Source organism: Grampus griseus (assembly GCF_964374135.1).
Source record: "Grampus griseus genome assembly, chromosome: 2".
Classification (NCBI taxonomy): domain Eukaryota; kingdom Metazoa; phylum Chordata; class Mammalia; order Artiodactyla; family Delphinidae; genus Grampus; species Grampus griseus.
The window spans coordinates 10,048,486-10,066,949 of NC_139018.1; the positions used below are offsets into that span (position 1 = coordinate 10,048,486).

General features: G+C 53.7%; 1 pseudogene across 1 annotated transcript; it reads left to right on the plus strand.

Annotated features, from left to right (window-relative positions):
- The first annotated feature begins 1,676 nt into the window (after positions 1–1,676).
- On the plus strand, positions 1,677–17,558 carry LOC309818522 (serpin A3-8-like; annotated as a pseudogene). Its single transcript has 5 exons — positions 1,677–2,327; positions 4,009–4,280; positions 6,793–6,940; positions 12,690–12,810; positions 17,461–17,558. The product of its transcript is annotated as a serpin A3-8-like (transcript).
- The last annotated feature ends 906 nt before the right edge of the window (positions 17,559–18,464 follow it).

Here is an 18,464-nt window from a genome sequence, read left to right on the forward strand (position 1 = left end):
CACCAGGGAAGTCCCTCTGTGGGATTCTGATTTGAGCCAGCTGTGCACCCCATATAGCTGTGCATCCACCGCCAGGGTCAGAACTCCCACCAGGGCCATGAGGCACGTCTCCTTGTCCGGCACAGGGTGCTTCTCTCAACAGGGCCGGGTGGACAGAATTAGTGCCCTGGGTCCCTCTGGGCAGAGGCTACAAGGTCTCCAGGGGAGTTTCCTGGGCTACATTGTCCCTGAAGGGCCCCACAGCCAAGCAGGCAGGAGGTGAGTCTGTCCAGCACTGGAAAGACAGATTGCTCAGAAACAGAGCCCTCCAACCAGGCCAAATACACAGGTACTATTCCTCCAGAAATAATTTTGGGGATAATGTTTGACTCTTTTTTGAAAGAAATGGTTGCATCAGCACTAAGGAAACTGACATTTGGGACAATTGATCACCTCTGTCCCCCGGCTTGTCCGAAGGCCTCTCCACCGGCCTCTGGATGAGACTCAGCTCAGCTCCCGCCCCTCCACCCCTCCCAACTCTCTTCTCCCTCCTCTGCCCCTTTTCTCTCTCTCTTCCCTTCTTCTCCTCTCCCCCACACCACCCCAGAAGCCCTTTCTCCTCTGAACTCTGAGATGACGGGGCAGAGGCTGGAGGTAAACAGTCCTGTTTGCTGAGGTCACCAGCTTAGACCTCAGTCTCTCCTGGAGGCTTCCAGGCAGTAGCTCTGTCTCCTGTCCCCACGGATCACAGCTCTGGCTTGTAAGGTCCTAAAGAGGGTGGCATGTGGAGGTGACACCGTTGGAACTCTTCTTATGAGCCCAGAACCTTCATACTTCATGTCACCTGAGCCATTCAACATGGACAGAGATGGGACCTGAGGTTCAGTCACTTGCTTGTCACACACAGCACTCACAAATGGCCAAAATGAAATCCTTGCCCAGGACTCGGAGACTCTGAGCCCACCCGGCTTTCTCCCCACTAGGAGGCTTTTCCAAGCTTACGGTGGAATCAACCACCATGTGTCCACCTGCCAGGGGCTGAAGAGAACACTCTACCCTCCTTGTTCTTTACAGCAACACTGATCAGGCCCACCTAGGCTCCAGCGCTGGCCCCGCTGCTTGCGGTGGCCTCTCTCACTGAACTCTCACTGCAACGAGGTACCACAATGAGAGTGCCCCCCTAAGGCTACACGCTTGTCATCAAGAGGCCGGGAGAGGTGCTGTGTCCTCTGACTCAGTCCAGGGCTCCGTCCTGGGGGGCAGACAGGGGACATAGTGGAAACGGAGCCCCTGCTGCCTAGTCCCCTCTGACGGTGGCTGCTCTCCCAGCAGGAGGGGGATGGGTTCTCACTGGAAAGCACCTCACACCCATCACCAGCTCCCCCCTGGAGCCAGGCAACCCAGGCTTCTCAGCCTCGCTCCTCTACTTCCTTGCTGGGTGACCTTGGAAAAGCCCCTTTCCCTCTCTGTGCCCAGTTTCTCCATTGGGGAAATTGGTAACAATTACAAGACTTGCTTCAAAGGGTGAGAGGGAGCCCAAAGCCTCCTCATGTATGTTGGGAGCCCAGGAGGGTGCCTAGAACTGGGAGGTCACAAAGCAGCAGAGGCAGAGAGAACAGAGACCACGTGGGGACACTGGGTGGTGGTTGGGCCATCATCTGACACACCGAGACTTAAAGGAGCTTTGTTTTTCAGAGATGAGGGCAGAGGGAATGTCCCCCCTCCTGGCTCTGGGGCTCCTGGTGGCTGGGCTCTGCTCCAGTGTCCACTGCCTCCCAGGCGGCGGGCTTGACCCGGAGGATGTGACCCCAGAGGACCAACACAAAGGGGCACTTGTGGACGACCACACTTTCGTCTCCAGTAACACCGACTTCGCCTTCAGCCTCTACAAGCAGTTGGCTTTGAAGACCTCCAATGAGAACGTCATCTTCTCCCCCCTGAGCGTCTCCATGGCCTTGGCCTTCCTGTCCCTGGGGGCCCGCGGACCCACCCTGACGGAGACCTTGGAAGGCCTCAAGTTCAACCTCACAGAGACCCCGAGACAGAAATCCACCAGGGCTTCCAGCACCTCCTGCAGACGCTCGGCCGACCCAGCAGCCAGTTGCTGCTGAGTGTGGGCAACGCCATGTTCGTCCAGGAGCAGCTGAAGCTTCTGGACAAGTTCAGGGAAGATGCCCGGGCGCTGTGTGCCTCCGAGGCCTTCTCCACCGACTTCCGGGATTCCAACACTGCCAAGAAGCTCATCAATGACTATGTGAGGAATAAAACGCAGGGGAAAATCGTGGAGCTGTTCAAGCACCTTGACAAGCTCACAGAGATGATGCTGGTGAATTACGTCTTCTCTAAAGGTGAGTGGCCAGAATGGGGTTCGGGAAGATAAACGAAATTAGTTCTGAGGCTCCGGGACTATGTCTCTTCTGGCTCAGCCACCTGTGTTGTTAGCAAACCATTACAGAAGGGGCTCCCCGTGGCTTAGGGGAGCCTAGGCACCAAGGCCCCGCCCTGACCATAGGCTTCATCCACTTTAGCTTTATCCAAATTCTACTTCACTTTACAGGACATGAGTGCAGAGGAGCCGCTACTTTGTGTGAGGCAGAGAGAGACTTTTTTCTGACTTCAGCTTGCCTGGCTGCCAAAAGAAGAAGCTGTTCTTTCAGCTCTCTCCGGGGTGGCCGGGAACTCCAGGTTCCTGCCTGTTGAGATGCTTTCGGACACGCTCAGGAAGGCCTCTGCTGTGCGCACTGTGGGCTGTGTCTGACCTGGGCTCCCTCTAAGGGTCTTGGTCTCCGGGGCTTAAGGTGGGGCTGGCAGCCATCTTCACGGTGTGACAGCCTCTGAGCAGCCTGGACACCCCAAGGCTCTTCAGTTGTGTGCTTCTATCATCTTGAGGGTGGGAATGACAAGGCCACCATCTGGGGAAAGTCGCAGGAAGACAATATCCAGGGCAGTGTATTTTCCCAGATTCTAGTTGGACCGGTGCCCAGTCCCATTGATAGAAACTCGATATTGCAAACCTCAGCCTGGAAATTCATAAGGGTCAGAGTGAAGGCAGATAGATTTCATATATGGAGCCAGTAGTGCAATAGAGACCCAGAATAGATAAGGACAGGAAAAACTATCATCGAATCTGGGCGTGGTCAGGTGCCTAAGAGACACTAGCTGTGGGGAAACAAGTTAGCCCTGTACTGGGGGCTCCTGGCAGAGCCCAGGGCTACCCTTCCTGGGTCTGTGTTTTCGTCTATAAATGAAGGCACAGAATTGCATTTCTTTGGAAAAGGAATCCAGGCCAGGCCTGCTACAATTGTTCTTCGAGTCTCCTGTGCTTTCCTCTCCTATAACCCTGCACTGTCCTAGGATTTTATCCTCCGAAATCTCCCCACCAGGGGCACCCTAGCCAGCCCGGCGTTCTCTCTGCTCCTGCCTCTAACTCTGGGGACACAGGCAGGGGTGGAAACAAAGCAGGAAGCGGGGGTGGATACACACTCCATGAAGCCCCAGGGCCCTAATCTCCCCAAGAAGCCCCCATCACTGAATGCTCCATCCTCCTGCGGGGAGACCCCAGCTCTCTCCTCTGCTGACCCCGCCCTGCCCTCCTGGTACCCATGTGGCTCCTGCTTCAGCCTGGCTCACAAGGCTGCGAGGACATGTGTCCTCCCTGCAAAGCCAGTGACTAGCCACTGGTCACTAACACTGTTCCCTTTAAGGACCAGGAGCTCCCATTTCTCTGCAGTCCCAGCCTCACCCCATCTCTCCCTTGCCCTGTCCTGTTCCTGTTGGTTTCTCACGTAGCACAATTAACCAGGTTTGTTTCATGTCCCCCTTCCCAATCCAGACCTCTGGGCTCACCCCCGTCCCCAAGGGCCTACCCACCTGCCCAGGTATATGTGCAAACCTAGCAGGGCCATCCCTAGAGGCACGTGGGGGGCTGCTGGTGTGGGGAGGGTCTCCCCTGCTCAGGGACCAGGGCAGAGGAGTGAGACGCCTGCAGCCCTTGCACCACAGACCCCTCACCTGTCCCTCCACCTCTAGCCCAGTGGAAGAAGCCCTTTGATCCCAGCCATACTCATAAGTCAGAGTTCCACGTGAACGAGAACAGGACAGTGGAGGTGCCCATGATACCATTGGGGGCCTGGAAACGCCTTACTTCTGGGACGAGGAGCTGCCTGCACCGCGCTGGAGCTCAGGTACACCAGCGACGACAGCGCGCCCTTCATCCTCCCTGACGAGGGCAAAATGCACGACCTGGAGGCCAAGCTGCTCCCAGAGACGCTGAGGAGGTGGAGAGACTCCCTGCAGCCCAGGTGACTGTCCCCAGGACCCGGAGCTGTGGGCCCACCTGCCTTCTCGGCCCTTCCCCCTCTTCCAGGACTCCGGACCCGCAGCCCCCGGGCCTCAGTAATGTCCAGGGGCGGGGGCAGAGGTGGGAGGGCCCGTCCAGGGCTGACCTTGCCCTTGGCTGCCTGCGTGGCTCTGGGCCTGAGCTGTTCCTTCTCTAAGATGATGACATCAGAGGGGGCGGGGCTGAGGGTTCCTCTGACACTGACATGCGCTGAGTCCTGAGGATCCTCACACAACCCCCGACACTCATGCTGTTCTCTCCGTGGCTCCACCTCTTGCAGGTGGAGGGGGGCGGATGGGACTGGGATCAGTTGGGGGCTCAGGTGAGACAGACGTGAGCATCAGCTTTGCACGGGCTAAACATTAATTCACTCATTTATTCATTCAACCATTCAGCACTGATTGAATGAATGAATGAAGATCAAGCTACGTCTGAGGGACTAATTTAGACTCTGAGTGTAGGTCAGCGAATAAAACAGTAAATTCCCTGCCCTACGGGCACTTACTTTGCAGTTGGAGGAGACAGACAGGAAATAAATGTAGTAAATTATTTGCTAATTTGAGAGGGGAGAAATGGGGAGGTGGGGAGAGTAAAGCACAGTAAAATCGTGAAAAAATGGGGCCTGCAAGTAGCTTGTGATTGTAAGCAGGGTGGCCCTTAGGTGATGTTTGAGGTGAGGGATTGAGCCATGTGCATATGGTTTGGAAAAGCATTCCTGGCTGAGGGAACAGCCAGTGCAAAACCTGTAAGACAGGAGGGAGCCTGGTGTGGTTGAGGGTTAGTGAGGCCAGAGCAGCAGAGCAGAGGGAGTGAGAGGGAAAGTTGGGAGAGGTCAGGACCCCAGGGGGGATTCAGGTCACTTGGAGCCTTGCAAACCCCTCGACGCGCCCCCCTCTAAGGGAAATAGAGACTCATCACAAGGTTTTGGGCCAAAGAGTGAACGATCTGAGTCATGTTTTAAACGGATCACCCAGGTCGTCCAGTGGAGAACAGACAGCCGAGGACCAGCATGGAGGCAGGGAGGCCAGCCAGGTGCCCAGTGCACTCACCCAGGGGAGCCGCTGGGGATGCACCAGGAGGAACCGGGAAGGGCGGAAGGGGTCAGGCTCTGGATAAACTGAGTGCAGACACAGGAGACCAATAACAAGGGGGACAGCAGAGGGAGAGGCACTTCTGGGCGCAGTGTCTGCTGCAGCGGAGGTAGGGAAGGTTGTGGGCAGCTATGCAGATCCTAGGGGTAACAGGTGTGGAAAGTACATTATAAACCGCAAAGAATGAGAGACCTGCCTAGACGTGACATTGAGGCTGCAGTTCCTTCCCCAACCCCTGTCCAGGGGACCGGGCGCCTTGGGGCTGCCTGACTCTCAGCCCCTCCTCACTGCAGATCCCAGGAGACTCCAGGACACGGGACCCACCCTCCCCCTGCATGTACTCCCTTCCCAACCCTTTCCTTCCTCCAGTACCAAGAGCTACCACAGGGCGGGGGCTCAGTGAATAGTTGTAAGTGGATAGAATATTCATCAGACATCTTTGATTTACAAGCACTGGGGGGACAAGCATCTACACGTTCCTGGCCCATGGAGGGCGCTCACTAAGAATCTGTTGAATGAATGGATAAAGGGCGGGGGGAGGGAGGGAGGGAGGGAGGAAAGATGGCCTATGAGGAGGAATAGGTACCTCCCTGCTCCCAAGGGACTCAACGTTTAATGGGAGCCACAGCCTCCTCCTATTTGGCATCTGTAAGAGCTGACACCGTGACAAGAGTCTTAAGGGAAATAGAGACAGAGAGAGGAGGCATCTGTTGCTCCAAGAACCTGCTGCCACCTCTGCTCAGAAGCGGATGCATCCCTGCCCTCAAGGAGCTCACTGGGAAGACAAGATCGAGATGTTGGATTGGTTGATTCAGGTCCCCAAGGCCCTTGAATGCAGCCCCCAGCCCTCCACGTCCCGCCCAAGCCCCTTCCCGGCCCCTCCCCTCCCCACTGCCTGCACTCACGCTGCCTCTGTGCTGTGGGGCAGCCCTTCTCTCTTCCCTCTTTCCTGCAAGTGCATCCTCCTGCCTCCTGGACTCCTCTTCACCCAGTCAGCTCCGTTCACTCCTCCGGGACTCAGACTCCATGCCGCCTCCTGCAGGAAGCCTTCCTGGTGCCCATGGAGCAGCCGCCCCAGCACAGTCTCGCAGCTGCTGGAGTTAGGGTGTTTCCTGCACCCTACAGGCTTGCAGGGGCGAAGCAGGGCCAGGTGTGGTGCTGGTGCACTGCCTGGCATTTTAGACTCCTGCCTATGGGAATGCATAATTCACAGTTTAAGGAGAGTAAGCAGGAGGGGTAAAGAAAATGTGGAAAAGAACCTGTATTTCCAGCAAGAAGTGGGTGGTTGGAGAGGAAACCAAGGAAGACCACGCCAAGACATGGGAGAAAGGCAGGCTCTCAGTCCAGCAGACGTTCAGGTTTATTTTTCTCATTTCCTAGAAGAAGAGTTCACCCCCTCCTTCCAAAGTTTTCCATCTCCAGCGATTATGATCTGCAAGACATCCTTCCCCAGATGGGCATGGGGAAAGTCTTCCCCCCGGCAGCTGGCCAGTCAGACATTAAAGATGCAGAGGCGCTGGTGGTTTCCCAGGTGGGTGTTTAAACTTTGGACAATTCATCTCCACATGGGAGCTTGAATGGTGAAGGCCAGCCAGAGTTTTGTGTAAACTTGAATGAGTAAAATAACTGTATTTCTCTTTACTCAGTCATCTTCCCTGGACTCCTCAGAAGGGCTTGGTTACAACCATCCTGGGGGTGGTCCCACCTTCCCTGCAACATATTGTGACATGGAAGCCCATCTAGCGGGAGGGCCTGGGGTGGAATCAGCTGTGAACCCCCGTCTCATGCTCCAACTTTTACTGCCTATGCAATAAGTAATTCAAGTCCCGTACCCCTCACTTTCTTCATCTTTAAAAGGAGCGTTATAGCCCTTGGCTCATGTGCTATGTCTAGCAGAGCAGGTAAGAGGTAATAGGTACTAACAACAGCTACAGGACAGTATATTCCATCGTGATGGAAATATACTAAGAGCACAGGACAAGAACACCAGGGCCCCTGGTACTGTGATCCTAGAAGCAGAGAAGTCAGAGTGAATGGGGGAGGCTGGGCAGCCCTGCAGCCTCCCCTGCACCCCACCTGCCAAAGGACCTGGTAAAGGAGGCGTATGTGCCAAGGGGCCTGCGGGGTCCAGGGATGGGAAGCCATTTCCTATGCAAAGTAACTGAGCGCTAGGGCAGGAGAGGAGCAGAAAGCAGTGTCCGCCCATCTGCTACCTTGACGTGGGGGGACTGTGGACAGTTGCCTGTGCCTGTGACAGTTGCCCCCTCCCCTAAAATGGGGGGTGTTTTGAACTCAGACAGAGAGGGGTCCAGATCAGGGAACCCCTGCTCATTTCCTCTCTGACCCTGGCCCAGCACTCACAGCCTTTGACTGCACTTTGCACATCTGTGCGTCACGACTATGCAAACCAGCTGACAAGTTTGTTGGGAGAGACAAACAAGTTGAACAGGTTGACAGCACGGTGACGGCCAGCGGCAGAAGGTGGATGAATGTCCGTCCCCTTGGAGGCACTCAGGCAGCTGCTCACCTCCCACCCACCTCGTCTCTGGTGGGTAATGCTCTGGGGTCCCCCTGGTGGTCCGCAGCGCTGTGCTTGACGTGGGCAAGGAGGGCATGGAAGGAGCTGCTGCCATGGGAAGCAACTTGATCTACAAGACTAGAGAAGTGATCACTATGCATTTCAAAAGGCCCTTTGTGTTTCCCATACTCAGGAAAGACACCCAGAGCATCATCGTTTTGGGCAAAGTCACCAACCCCAGTCAAACCTAGAGCTCTCCCCTGAGTGGCGGGTCCCCTCGCTAAGGAGCTGGGTGCCCAGCTCCCTGGGGGCGGCCTGGTCCCTGTGCCCCGAGGAGCCCCCTGCCTGGTCCCACCTGCTCACCCTGGTGAAGGTGACAGTGACTCTGCTGGGGGTTTCACATGCCCAGGGAGTCTGTGTCCTGGTTAGAAGGAGGCTCTGAGCCCTACAAGAGCAATAAGCCACCTTCCTTGGACTGGACTCTTTCCCGTGTGTCTCCACCCTTACCTGCATGATCCCATGCCATGGGCAGCCTGGGCCCCGAGGCCAAGCCCCCCGACCTCCCACACACGCTCAGCCCGCCCCAGACTCTGGGCCCCTCAGCCTCTGCCTCACCAGCCAACCCAGAAGCAGGCTTTGTGCCTGTGACCAAGCCCACTGGACCTCAGGCCCAGGGCTGGGAGGGGCCCCTGCTGCCCGATGCCCACTTCCGGGGGCTCTGGTCCCAGGTCCAGGTTCACACTTCCATCCCCCAGGGCCCAGGATGTGCCCTCGTGCTGACATTGCAGGGGCTCCGACCCTCACCTCTTCTGGCACAGCCCCTGGACCCTTCACTCCTGCAGCTGAGCTGGGCCTCCCCCCAGGATCTCCCCTGCTGCCCCCCAGCACCTCAACCTGGGAGACCAACTACTTCCAGGTTCCCAGACGAGCTACTCCACCACCTGACGAGTTCCACATACTCGCCTGACAGAGGATTCCCCCTCAGCAGCCAGAACGGGGGTATGGGAGCAAAAGGTCAATAAACACACACCTGCAATAAAAGGAACCCACTTGGTTCTTCATGTCCCTGATGTGATCAGGGGCTGTGTCATCTCCAGGAAGGTCAGCTCCCGGCATAGATGATGACGTCACTCACAACTGAACGGTTGAGATCTCTCTGCCAGGCAGCCTGCTCAGACCTTTGCCTGGAATAACCCGTTTAGTCCTTGAAATGATCACATGAGATACTGGCTGTTACTCGTCCCATTTTACCGCTGAGGAAACTGAGGAACAGAGAGGCTCAGTCATTTCCCCCAAGGCCACACAGCTACTAATTATTGCCGGCAGGATGTTATCCCAACCTCCCGGATCAGAGAAACACTCTAAACCACAGAATGAATCTGCCCTCAAAGATTTTCACAGCAGTGACCCTCATGGGACTTAGGAACTGATGGGAAACACGGATGATGAAACAAGGCTCTGGAGGCTGACAGAGGATCAAACTCAGCCTGGGAAGTCGGCGAGCCATTCCTGGAGGAGGTGTTTTTTGTGCTGCCATCAGAGGAAGAATAAAATGCGGTAGGGTAAACAGAGAGGAGAATGTCCTTGGCAGGAGAAAGACATTTTCAAGAACGCGAAGGAAGCTGGGCAGACCTGGAGCAGGAAGCGGAGGGCCTGCAGAGGTGATGGGGCCATGATGGAGCCGCTGGACCACTGGGGGCCTGGCAGCCCAGTAAGGATGCTGGAAAGTTTCCATAGACCCCTGGGCAGCTTTAAAGGAATTTGAACAGAGGGTCTCTCCGAGCAGATTGGCATAGTAGAAAAATGAGTCCAGCTGCTGTGTAGACAAGCAATTCAGGGCCAGGACAGTGATGCAGGCTGGACATTAAAGGGGATGTTGCAGGAAATGGGGCCAAAGCCCAGGATGGAGAGGGAGAGCAGGGATGAGTGGAAGGCTGGGAGGAGAACCCATGTTTCTGTGAGTGGACGTGGGGAAGAAGCTCCTAGATGATGACAAAGCATCCCCTGAGGAAGGACCCCCAGCATGTTGGGAGGAGGGCAGGGGACACCCTCACATTCAGATCCCAGATGTGTGGTTCCCTGGAGACAGCCAAGGGATCTGTTCAGGCGAGTTCAGGAGAGAATCAGGGCTGGAGGGAAGCATGAGGATTCGTCCCCCAGGATGGGCAGGTGAGCGCTGAGGGGAGGAGGTCCCCTAAGCTGAGTGCCATGGGGTGAGAAGGGGAGGGCACCCGAAAGGGTGGGGCACCGAGGAGAAGGAACAGAGTGGGGAGGAGGGAGGGGCATGGGAGGAAAGCTGTCACCCCAGGACCACAGGAGAGGTACCCAGGGGACAGCGGAGGGGACTTAGGGGTAGGGAAGGATCAATGGTCCATGGGATGCAGTGATCTAAAGCCACAGGGGACGGGGCAAGGGCAGGGTGAACAGAGTGAGGGGAGGCCTGCCCTGGGCTGGAGGGGGAGGGAGGGAGAGCGAGAGGGTGTGCAGATGGCCTTTCTGGAGTTTAGCCTTCAGGGTGGTGAGATCTGGGCTGGAGTTGGCTTGTGTGCTTTAAAGACCCTGTAACCTTGGGCCCATTTGTGTGACCTTAGGAAAGATTCAGGAGGTGGGGCGACAGGCACCAGGGCTGCAGCGTGGCACAAGTCCTAAGGGACAGTGAATAGAGGCGACTTGACCCCATCCCTAACCTGGGGCTGCACACCCAGCAGGGATGCTGCATGTGATTATATAGTTTCCCAAATCCATTTTTTGAAGAGAATATCTTTTCCCCATTGATTGGTTTTTTGATCCCTAGTCAAATATTAATTGACTGTATGTGCAAGAGTCGACTTCTGGGCTCTTTATTCTGTTCCTTTCATCTATGTGAATATTTATGCCAGTACCATACTGTTTGATTACTATAGCTTTGTCATACAGTTTGAAATCAGGAAATGGGATGCCTCCAGCTTTGTTAGTTTTTCAGAGGTTTGCTTTGGAAAATTGCAAATATGTGGGGATTGAACACACCCCGAGGTGAAGACAAATGTCAATGTCACCTTTGGAGAGAATTGAGAACAGGCAGGGGGTCACCCTTTTGGCAGCCCATGGGAATGTGGGAATCTACACTCTGCACATCAAGCCTGGCTCCATAACCTACTCCTGATGTCCTTTATTACCTGTGTGACCCTGGGGGGACTGAGCCCCTGACCACCCTGAGCTTCTCTCTCCTTGTTTGTAAAATGGGGATGAATATTTTACAATAGCGTAATAGTATTATGATATGTAAATACTACTGCTCTCCGTGGGCCCCTCAGCCTCTCTGGAAGGTGGTTAATTTTAGAGGAAAACATGTATCACTGTGGTACAAGCTGCTCTGAAAGTAGGTGTGGATCTGAAGGCGAGGCTCTGCCAGGCTTTCAGATCTGGGGCAAGTTACCTAATCTTTGTGCCTCGGTTTTCTTATCTCTTAATGGACACAACAGTCTACCTTGTTGGGATGTGAAGATAATTCAATAAAAACTAATAATGTCCCATGCCTGGCATGATACTAAAGCCTTCATACTTCGATTGCGTGTGCATGTGCATGTGTAAGCACTTACATATAACACACGACAAGTGTTCATAGATGTGTATATGAGTAATGCCTTACTGGCTCAGGAAATAACTTTTCTTCTTTAAGAAATAATCTGTCGGGCTTCCCTGGTGGCGCAGTGGTTGAGAGTCCGCCTGCCGATGCAGGGGACGCAGGTTTGTGCCCCGGTCCGGGAAGATCCCACATGCCGCGGAGCGGCTGGGCCCGTGAGCCATGGCCGCTGAGCCTGCACGTCTGGAGCCTGTGCTCCGCAACGGGAGAGGCCACAACAGTGAGAGGCCCGCGTACCGCAAAAAAAAAAAAAAAAAAAAAAAAGAAAGAACTAGTCTGTCTGTTCATCTGTATACTAGGACCATTAATTTTAGCCTTATCAACTTCAAGCGGATGAGAAGATCGAAAGAGACTGTGGCTGTCAAAAACCACTTGAGACCCACAGAGCACTGTACAAATGTGAGGAGAAGGAATTCAATGCTGAATTAAGAGCGTGATTAAGGAGGGAAGCATACAATCCTCTTGGCTCTTTTGGAGGAAATAAAAGACCTTGAGGCTTTGGGATTCTTCCTGTTCTAACCCATGCCTCCTGGGACCTGCCAGAGGAAGGGGACTCATGCCCCTTAATTTAGTGCTTGCTTCCAGGGTTACTTCAAGTGGCGATCACAGCCCTCCTGCAGAAGAGTCACCAGAGAGGGGAAGGAAGGAGAGCTTAAATGCAGTGTCCCTGACTTCCCCCTGCCCTAAATCAGTCTCCTGGGGTAAGTGCAGGATTTTAAACAATCTCCCCAGGCAGTTGTCATGCACACTGAAGGTGCAAAATATTTCTTTGAAAGAAACTCAACAAGTAGCAATAAAATGGGACAGATGATGAGCTCCCCATCACTGGAGGTGTACAAGCAGATACGTCAAGGATTCAGTGGGCAGAAAATTCTTGATTGCCTCCTATGTCTAAGTCAGCAAGGGAGGCTTCTCAGATGCTGTGGAAAGGAGGGTTGTGATGTATTGCAGCCCTGACTCCGAGATGGAGATTCCACATTGGATATATGTTCTCTCACCTCTGAGGAGCACGTGATTCTCCAGGACTGCTGTAGTGTCATCCCGAGCTCTTCCACGCAGGCCTCGAACTTCCCCAGGATCTGCCTCTGCACGCTTGTGGATGCTTTTCTGGGCCTCCACCTGTTACTGCGTGGCCTCCAGGGGCCCGGGCCGTTAAATGTGCATCAGCCCACGGTCAGGGTATCTGAGCAGCAGATCCTGGAAGCCCTCCTGGATCTGGGCCTCGCACCCCACGTTGAGGTTGAACCAGGCCCTCCAAGAGGTGGGTCCTGCTGGGTGTTGGGGCCCCGAGGAAGAACACGTCCAAGGCCAAAGAGATGGTTACTGGGGAGAAGGGAGTGTTCTGTCCAGAGCACCCAAAGCCAAATGTCTGTAGAGGCTGAAAGCAAAGCCTACGTTGCTCTGGGAGAATTGGGGGCAGCCCAAGGCTGTCCTGGGGGCTGGGGTTGGTGAGATCAGAATCTTCTTGGTTAACCAGGGCCAGACAGTGAGCCACAGCCATGAACACGGTGATCAGCAGCTACCACCGACGGATCTCCGTCCTCGGGGCTCCTTGGTCTGGAAACAGGGGCAGGAAAGGACAACAACAATGACAAAAGTAATAGTAATGAGTGATATTACTGATTCTCGGAGTGTCTGCTGTGTGCCAGGCGCTGTGCAAATGCTTCAGGGTCATGACCTCTTTTTTTAAATTAATTAACTAATTAAACTTTTTATTTTATATTGGAGTACAATTGATTAACAATGTTTTAGTTTCAGGTGTACAATGAAGTGATTCAGTTATACATATACATGTATCTATTCTTTTTCAAATTCTTCTCCTGATCTACAGAATATTTTTTTCATCCTCACCACAGCCCAGTGAGGAAGGAAGGCGCTGTTTTCACATCTGCATTTGACAGAGAAGAAAACAGAGGCTTGGGAAGGTGAGGGAGCTGCCCAAGGTCAAGCAGCTGGTAGGTGGTGGAGTCAGGACTGAACCCAGAGCCTGGTGGGAGGCGGATTCATGACCAGATGAGCGGATCATCTAGCAGACAGCCTGTCTGAACAGAAGCGCCGGTACCTTGTGCACCTGCTGCGAGCGCCTGACACAAGCCAAGGACTGCTGGCAGCCAGCAGTATCTGTAAGAGGAGCAGAGTGGAATCCGCCTCTCACCATTGTGGCCTCTCCTGTTGCGGAGCACAGGCTCCGGACGTGCAGGCTCAGCGGCCATGGCTCACGGGCCCAGCTGCTCCGCGGCATGTGGGATCTTCCCGGACCGGGGCACGAACCCGTGTCCCCTGCATCGGCAGGCGGACTCTCAACCACTGCGCCACCAGGGAAGCCCCGCACTAGATTTTTTTAGGTAGAATTGTGAAGGACAAGTGGTCTCTCTCCCTACACTGGTTGTGTTGAGCCTCTAGGAGGTTCCTGGGACAGACCTTAGTTCTCTGGTTTTCCTGCTCTAGCTCAGCCCCGGGAACAGACAGACTCAGCTTGGCTAGTCAGAGAGTCTAAGTCAGCCCTCCCTCCAGGGGGCCCTGTGGACCAAGATCTTCCCAGGATCCTCTACGTCCCAGCATCTCCCAGGACCCTTGGACTCTGGTCTCCAGGTGCTTGTCCACCCATGAGACAGGAAACCTCCCACTGGTTGTGCCTGCAGGTCCCCTGCAGCTCAAGCCCCATCAATGTGCGATACAACTTGGTTACTAGCTATTGATTGATATCTTCCTTCCATGACTTGTCAACCATTTCTTTTCTCTAGGCTTCTTATCAGGAGCATTTAAACCTGCTCACTTTTCACTCAACTTTCAGTTTTCAAAAATATATGTCTTCCTCTCTTTTCCCCTCCAGCTCCCCTTTGTTTCTCTTTGTCTTTGATGACAAATTGCTAGAAAGAAATATCTCCCCTTGCTGTACCCCTGTGCACCACTGATTCTCTTCGAAACTCTACAATCTGCTTCCGCCCCCCATGTCTCCACTGCCATTGCTCCTGCGAGCCGCCAAAGACCCCACTTGGTAGGTCCAGCCTATCCTGTGGACACTGTCCTTTCCTCTCTCCCCACGTGTCCCCTCTTCCTAGTCCTTCTCTGTCTCTTTGGGTGCCCTCTCTTCCTTTTCCTTGTCCCTTAAGTGTGGTCATTCCTGATGACGGGGTCCCAGGCTCCCCTCTCTACACGCTCTCACCAGGAGGGAGTCCTCACCAGGAAGTCTCGTCTCTCCTCTGAATTAGCAGATTTCCAGGCCCTGCTCAGATTTCCTTGCTGAATGCCAGATCTGTAGAAGCAAATGCTCACTGTTCTTTTCATCGTGGATGCCGGCCAGGCATCTCAGGTCCGTATGGGAGCTCAGCCTCTTGCTCACAAATCATCGTCCTCTCCCTACGTTACCCATCTCTCCAAATGGCTCCCTCCAGTTTCTTTAGCTCCCAAGCTGGCAACCTGAATGTCACCTTTACTACAGACTGTCCTTATTTCTTCATGAATAATTGATTACTCAGTCCAATCCATGGTACCTAACCGTGTCTCAAAATGTCCCTTTTTCTCTACCTTCACATCTATATCCCCTGTCGGTCTACTACCCTCTTCTCCTTAATTCCTACGATTGTCTCCTGACTATGTTCCGTTCCATTTAGGCAGAGCCGTGTTGAATCGTGCAAAGAAATCACTGGGTCCAAGGAAGTGGGTGGATTGCAGCCAAGAGGATCCAACGTTAACCACTTTACTGGCTGCCATGATTTACAGAGCTTCACACGCAGATGACGGAGGTTCAGGAAGCGCAAAGCAGCTCCCAGGATCACTTAGCATTCCAGACTCAGCTGGGCTTAGAGCCCTGATGTCCTGACTCTCCTGTTCTCTGCACCTGAGCTGGGCAACTCCCTCCTCTGCAGGGAATTCTAGACTTTCTTAATGTTGCAGTACCTCACGTGGACCACCAAGGCACCCCATGGATTACACAGATCTGGGCTTAATTAAACTTGCTGAGTGGTAGGGACGATCACTTTGACAGCATCTCAGTAATGTTTCAAACGGGGAAGTTAGGAGAAATAAAAGGTTTCATTGGCTGGACTCAGTTCACAGTGGCTTTAGGGTGATAGTTAGAAAGTGTGGTCAGATTTTATAAACTAGATGAGAAGCCAAGGCTCTTATCTTTATAGCCCGTGAGTCTGTGCAGCGTCACTCTTAAAACAGCTTGCTGTGGGCTTATCTTGGGACACATGGGTCTGAACAAGCAGCTGTTAATAAATTCTGGACTTAGAGAGTACCTGTTTGGTATGGCATATCTGTTTTGCGAGTCCTGGTACAGTTTTCTTTGCAAATTGTGATTTCACTTTCATTGCTTATTAGGATTGACAACTCTGCCCAGAAAGAGGATGCTCTGGGCGTCTGGGCAATGAATGGGGCTGTTGAAATGCACAATGGTCGATTAAGTCCTCCTTGCAGAGGAGTGAATCTTGATACCCATGGTGGCAACTGCTTCCGTGTGCTTCCTCAGCCATCTCAACCCCAGCCCTCATGCACCATGGGGCCAGTAGAAGTTCACACACTTAGATATCAGAGCAGGTGTCTGGTGTGGCCCGGAGGGTGGGCAGTGCGGTGGGGCTGTGGAACCCAGCCTTTGACATATGGTAATAGTGGTATTATAGTAGTTGTAACTAATGGTCTTTTAGAGAAGATGCTCTCTGGTCGTTTAAGTGCTGAGGTAGTTAACAATGTCAGATATTTTTTTTTTTGCGGTACACAGGCCTCTCACTGTTGTGGCCTCTCCCACTGCGGAGCACAGGCTCCAGACGCGCAGGCTCAGCGGCCGTGGCTCATGGGCCCAGCCGCTCCGCGGCATGTGGGATCTTCCCGGACTGGGGCACGAACCCGCATCCCCTGCATCGGCAGGCAGACTCTCAACCACTGCGCCACCAGGGAAGCCCCAATGTCAGGTAATTTGGCCAAAGCTGTGTTACCATTAAGTGTCAAGCCAAGCCTGCTGAAGCCTGCTGACTCCAAAGTCACCATGGATAACTGCATGGCAGGAGGAAATACAGCAATATACGAATCACCCTGTGTGCTCAAACTCAAGGTACGCTAGCCTATTCAAACTCGAGGTACCATCTTGTTTCCAGATACCTCTATCTTTCCCCATCAGCCTCTCCTGTCATCACTCCTGATTTCCTCAGCCTGAAACATAAAAATCCCATCATTTGAACGACTCCCGGGTCATTATTTTCAATAGAATCATTTTTCCTTTGTGCTGGCCACGCATGTTTCCTCCATCCCTGTACCTGGGGGGGATCTTTGACTACCATATCATCCAGCAGTCTGCCCTCTTTTTGTCTATGTCTGGACTGTGGAGATACCTGGAAACCACACCCCTACACAGGTCAGTGACCTGTCCTCCAGTCCCCTAGGGACCCCACTCATGCCTGCTAGAACTTTGAGGTTTCCCAATGTCTTCTTGTCTCCCCTCTCCTAGACTTCCGATCCTTTTGCTTCCCCAAGATGGATTCAGTAGATAACATCTCTCTGCAGCACAGGGAAAATAGGAGTCATTTGAGACAAGCTCCCTCACCTTTTGACCACATGCTTAGAGCCACGCTCTCATCCTCTTGTCCTCTCTCTAGGGTGGAATATGTGCCACGCTTCTGGTCAAAGGGCTCCCCTTCTCGTGCTCAGCATCCCTTCCATCCCCATCTCACCATCTCTGATTAATTTCTTCTATCTGTTATCTTCAACTTCTTTTTCTTTGTGACTTTTATTATTTGAACATGCTCAAGTCTCTCATTTTTTAAAAACTGGAATGAAAATCCTCACTTTGTCCTAATTGATTCTCAAGGTCTCCTTTCTCCAGTTTCCTGCCTCTGATGTCAAATTGCTATGGAGCAAGGCTGACGTGGTGGACTCCCCTAACTGACCCTTCATCTGCCCACCCCACCACCAGTTCCTGCTTTCACCAAGGACCGCAGGACAAGGACACCAATGGATCACTGGTGGACCATCCCCAAGGGCCACGCTTCATCCTTCTCCTTGCCTGCCTAGCCTTGTCCCATGCTGTGACCACATCTTCCTTTGGCCGTCAAAAGACCACACCTTTCCTCTTCCTGCTGCTTTGCTGTCTCTTCAGAGGGCTTCTTGTGGTCCTCGAATTCCCTCACATGTTGGATTTTGGCTAAGTTTGGCTCCAGGCTCTGAGCACCATCCGTGATGTCTAAGATACCTGTCTCACCTCATGGTCTCACTCAACCACCGATGCACAATGAAATCCACCTCTCCAGCTCAAATTTTCCTACTGAGCGGAGGACCTTCAAGATGGCAGAGGAGTAAGGCATGGAGATCACCTTCCTCTCCACAAATACATCAGAAATACATCCACATGTGGAACAACTGCTACAGAACACCTACTGAACGCTGGCAGAAGACCTCAGACTTCCCAAAAGGCAAGAAACTCCCCATGTACCTGGGTAGGACAAAAGAAAAAACAGAGACAAAAGAATAGGGATGGGACCTGCACCTCTGGGAGGGAGCTGTGAAGGAGGAAAGGTTTCCACACACTAGAAGCCCCTTTACTGGCAGAGACGAGGAGTGGCAGGGAGGAAGCTTCGGAGCTGCGGAGGAGAGAGCAGCAACAGGGGTGCGGAGGGCAAAGTGGAGAGATTCCTGCACAGGGCATCGGTGCTGACCGGCACTCACCAGCCCGAGAGGCTTGTCTGCTCACCCACCAGGGCGGGCGGGGCTGGGAGCTGAGGCTCGGGCTTCGGGCTTCGGTAGGATCCCAGGGAGAGGACTGGGGTTGGCGGCGTGAACACAGCCTGCAGGGGGTTAGTGCACCACAGCTAGCCGGGAGGGAGTCCGGGAAAACGTCTGTACCTGCCGAAGAGACAGGAGACCATTGCTTCCGGGTGCATGAGGAGAGGGGATTCAGAGCACCGTCTAAACGAACTCCAG